Below are 4605 nucleotides of genomic sequence, written 5' to 3' on the forward strand. Positions count from 1 at the left end.
TACCTTTGTATAATGGTGCAGAAACTTTCACGGAATAAATGATGAGAAGTGGAGTTGTCACTGACCCACTTTTGGAAGTACTGTGCTGATGCATTCCTAATGAAGCTCCCTCAGAGTTCAGAACAACAGAATCTGAATCACTGTTGTTTTCAAACATCGGTTTTTGGTGGTACCATCAGCATCACCGTTATTAGGACTTTCAGGTAAAATGTGCAGTAAATGAATTGAATTTTGGCTGCTCTCTGCTCCCAAATCTGCATGGTATCTGATTTTGTATAGCCTGCGAGTGAAGGATGAGTTTACATTTTAAATGTTTGGGACCAAAAAAATCAAAAAGTTTTACGACATATGCAAATTATGTGAAATTCACATTTCTGTGTTCTTAAAAAAAAGTTTTATTGGAATTAGGCACCATGCCTAATTTCTTTTTTTTTTTTTGAGACGGAGTCTCGTTCTGTCGCCCAGGCTAGAGTGCAGTGGCGCAATCTTGGCTCACTGTCAGCTCTGCCTCCTGGGTTCATGTCATTCTCCTGCCTCAGAGACAGGGTTTCACCGTGTTAGCCAGGATGGTCTCGATCCCCTCACCTCGTGATCCTCCCGCCTCGGCCTCCCAAAGTGCTGCAATTACAGGCGTGAGCCACTGCACCCGGCCATGCCTCACTAATTTTTAAAAAATATTTTTCATAGAGATGGAGTCTTGCTGTGTTGCCCAGGTTGTTCTCGAACTCCAGGGCTCAAGTGATCCTCCTGCCTCAGCCTCCCAAAGTCCTGGGATGAAGGTGGGAGCCACACGCACCTGGCCTGCTTACACATCATCTGTGGCTGCTTTCAAGCTACAATAGCAAAATTGAGTCCTTGTAGCCGGGCACGGCGGCTCACGCCTATAATCCCAGCACTTTGGGAGGCTGAGGCAGGTGGATCACTTGAGGTCAGTAGTTTGAGATCAGCCTGGCCAACATGATGAAACCCTGTCTCTACTTTATAGAAAAGTTAGCTGGGCGTGGTGGTGCATGCCTGTAATCCCAGCTACTCGGGAGGCTGAGGCAAGAAAATTGCAAGCCTGCTGGTGCTTGAACCTGGGAGGCAGAGGTTGCAGTGAGCCAAGATCGCACCACTGCACTCTAGCCTGGGTGACAGAGTGAGATGCTGTCTCAGTAAATAAATAAATAAATAAATAAAATTAAAAAAAATTGAGTCCTTGCATCAGAGTCTGTCTGGCCCCTTACACACCCCTGCCCTAGACCACTGTGTCCTCCCTGGCCACAGCAATGTTCTCATGATGTGCTATGGCCGCCACATCCTTAGCTCCAGCATCCTAGAGCAAGTTCCCTCCCACAAAGCCCTACACTTCAGTTCTCCCCTACCCCTGTCATCATTCTCTCCTTCACCCAAAACACCGCTCTCATCCCCTCACTGCTCTCAAATTGGGTGGGAGGAGAAAATAAAAACCTTTCATTTTGCAAGCAGGTGATACCTGGATGGCAAATGAATGGCAAAAGAAATTCAGACTAAGGTGTGAATGTCTAATAGACCCGGCCTTTGTTCTCCCACCCACCTAAGAGGTCCTGGCACGTTTCAAGGAGCTTGCTCATCCCCATTTTCTCATAGCTGGTCAGAGGGGAGTCTTTTTTAAAGGGGGCATAATCTTTGGGGGACTTCCCCAGTTTTCCCCCATGGAAGACTAGGAACCAATAACTGGGTACCATGTTATTTGTTCCTTCTTCATCTATAAAATATTTAAGGGAACAAAGCGCATATGTGGTTTACTCTGCCTGCTCTGCAAAAAGAGAACTCGGAGGAGTTGCTAATAAATGAAAATCTGACTTCCCTTGTCTCAGAGTTTGCTGATGCTTCCAAAATCATTTGAGTGAAAGACGGTTGATCAGTGTAGTCGGTGATTCATGTTCTGCTCACACGTGTCATGGGCAGAAGTGTTTCCATCACAGTTTTAAAATTCCAGGCAAGTTTGGTCATCTCCTCATGATCTTAGCATCTACTGTGAACATCGCAGGTTACTCTCTTGCCAGATCACTAAATTAGCAGACTGATTAAATAACACTGTTTCAAAATGCTAGTTTAGATATTATGGTTACAGCGTGCTTGAAAATCCTACCCTAAAGTGCAGTAAGATTGCCTCAAAAGTATAACCTGGGAGAAATAAGGCATTTTCTCCATCGCACATCAATTAAATATTTCCATCACTTCTCTACACACTTCTAACTCGCCTAAAATTGCTTGGAGGTTTGAAAATGAGCAACACAAGAAGACATTTCACAGTCTTAGTATTCCCTGGAATGAGTTCCCTTTTCTCTCCCTAAGAGCTACTGGCAGTTTTTATTTATTTATTTTGAGAAATATCAGCTTCTTTTTAGTTCTGTTAAAGAGAAGTGAAAGAAAGCTTGCAGCTTTATTTATTTAATTTTTTTTTTTTTTTTTAACTTTTTTGAGACAGTCTCGCTCTGTCACCCAGGCTGGAGTGCAGTTGCGTGATGTCAGCTTACTGCAACCTCCACCTCCTGGGTTCAGGTGATTCTCATGCCTCAACCTCCCAAGTAGCTGAGATTACAGGCACGCACCACCACGCCCGGTTAATTTCTTTGTAGTTTTAGTAGATACAGGTTTTCACCACGTTGGCCAGGCTGATCTCAAACTCCTGACTTCAGGTGATCCGTCTGCCTCAGCCTCCCAAAGTGCTGGGATTACAGGCGTGAGCTACCGTGCCTGGCCGCTTGCAGCTTTTAAGACCCTCTTTAAGCACTTAGAGTGCTGCCATGTTAGCCAGAAGGGAACTCACACATGTAAAGAATCCAAATTATCCCATCCAGGGGTATCACATATTGACTTTCTTTTCCCCAAGAATTTGTTGAGGTCTAATTTATATAGAGGGAAATGCACACGTTTCAGTGGACCGTCTGTTGACTTTTCACATTTGTGTACGCTGTGTGACTACCACCAGATCAGGCTGCACATCACCCAGCCAGCCTGCTGGTGCCCATATGCAGGGGAGATCCTCAGTGCCCCTCACCACCCCGGCGAAGCCACTGTCAACACAAAACAGAGGTCGCCTGCTCTTGAACTTCAAATAAATGGATTCATGCAGTCTGTGTTCTTTTGCATCTGTCTGGCCTCTTTCATTCAACGTAATGTTTTGGAGATACATTATATTGTTCTTTTTTTTTTTTTGGAAGGAGTCTCACTCTGTCTCCCAGGCTGGAGTGCAGTGGTGCAATCTCGGCTCACTGCAACCTCCACCTCCCGGGTTCAAGCGATTCTCCTGCCTCAGCCTCCCGAGTAGCTGGGATTACAGGCGCCCACCACCATGCTCAGCTAATTTTTGTATTTTTGGTAGATACAGGGTTTCGCCATGTTGGCCAGGCTGCTCTCGAACTCCTGACCTCAAGTGATCTGCCCACCTCAGCCTCCCAAAGTGCTGGGATTACAGGCGTGAGCCACTGCGCCAGGCCCAGTTCTATTCCGCTGTGTGCATCTTCCACTTGGTGTATCCATTTTCCTGCCTCATTGCTTTTAAGCCTGTTTGGTTTGCCTGTGCTGAAGTTGTTATGACATTACCAATATGCAAGAGTCAAGTAAAAGTTCCTAATGCTTTTCAGCCAGCTATACTGAATTTTCTATTTTAATAGAATTGCTATAGATCAGACCCTTGAGCCACACAGGGGTTAGGGGTGCCAACCCCTTGCATAGTCAAAAATTCACATATAACTTCTTTTTAGAAGACAGGGTCTTGCTCTGTCATCCAGGCTGGAGAGCAGTGGTGTGATCACAGCTCACTGTAGCCTTGAGCTCCTGGGCTCAATTTATTCTCCTGCCTCAGCCTCCCAAGAAACTGGGACTGTACAGGTGTGCACCACCATCAGTGGCTAATTTTTCTTATTTTTTGTGGAGATGAGGTCTCACCATGTTGCCTAGGCTGGTCTTGAACTCCTGGCCTCAAACAATCCTCCTGCCTCGGCCTCCCAGAGGACTGGGATTACAGGTGTGAGCCACTGCATCTGGCCATGTATAACTTTTGACTCCTCCAGAACTTAACTACTAATAGCCTACTGTTGACTGGAAGCCTTACCAATGACAAATGGTCAATGAACACATATTTCGTATGTTATAGGTATTATATATTCTTATGATATACAGCCAGCTAGAGGAAAGAAAATGTTTCAAGATAATCATCAGGAAGAGAACATATATTTACTCTTCATTAAGGGAAGGTGGATCATCATCAAGGTCTTCATCCTCGTCTTCATATTGAGTAGGCTGAGGAGGAGGAGGAAGAGGAGGGGTTGGTCTTGCTATCTCAGGGGCAGCAGAGGTGGAAGAGATAGAGGAGGTGGAAGGGGAGGTGGGAGAGGCAAACACGCTAGGTGTAACTTTTTTGTGTTTTGTTTTGTTTTGAGACGGAGTCTCACTCTCACCCAGGCTGGAGTGCAGTGGTGTGATTTTGGCTCGCTGCAACCTCTGCCTCCTGGGCTTAAGCAATTCTCCTGCCTCAGCCTCCTGAATAGCTGGGATTACAGGCGTGCACCACTATGCCTGGCTAATTTTTTTTTTTTTTTTTCAGTAGGGATGGGGTTTTGCCAAGTTGGTCAGGCT

The sequence above is a fragment of the Pongo abelii genome, chromosome 23 (genome assembly GCF_028885655.2).
Source record: "Pongo abelii isolate AG06213 chromosome 23, NHGRI_mPonAbe1-v2.0_pri, whole genome shotgun sequence".
In the NCBI taxonomy this organism is placed as follows: Eukaryota; Metazoa; Chordata; class Mammalia; order Primates; family Hominidae; genus Pongo; species Pongo abelii.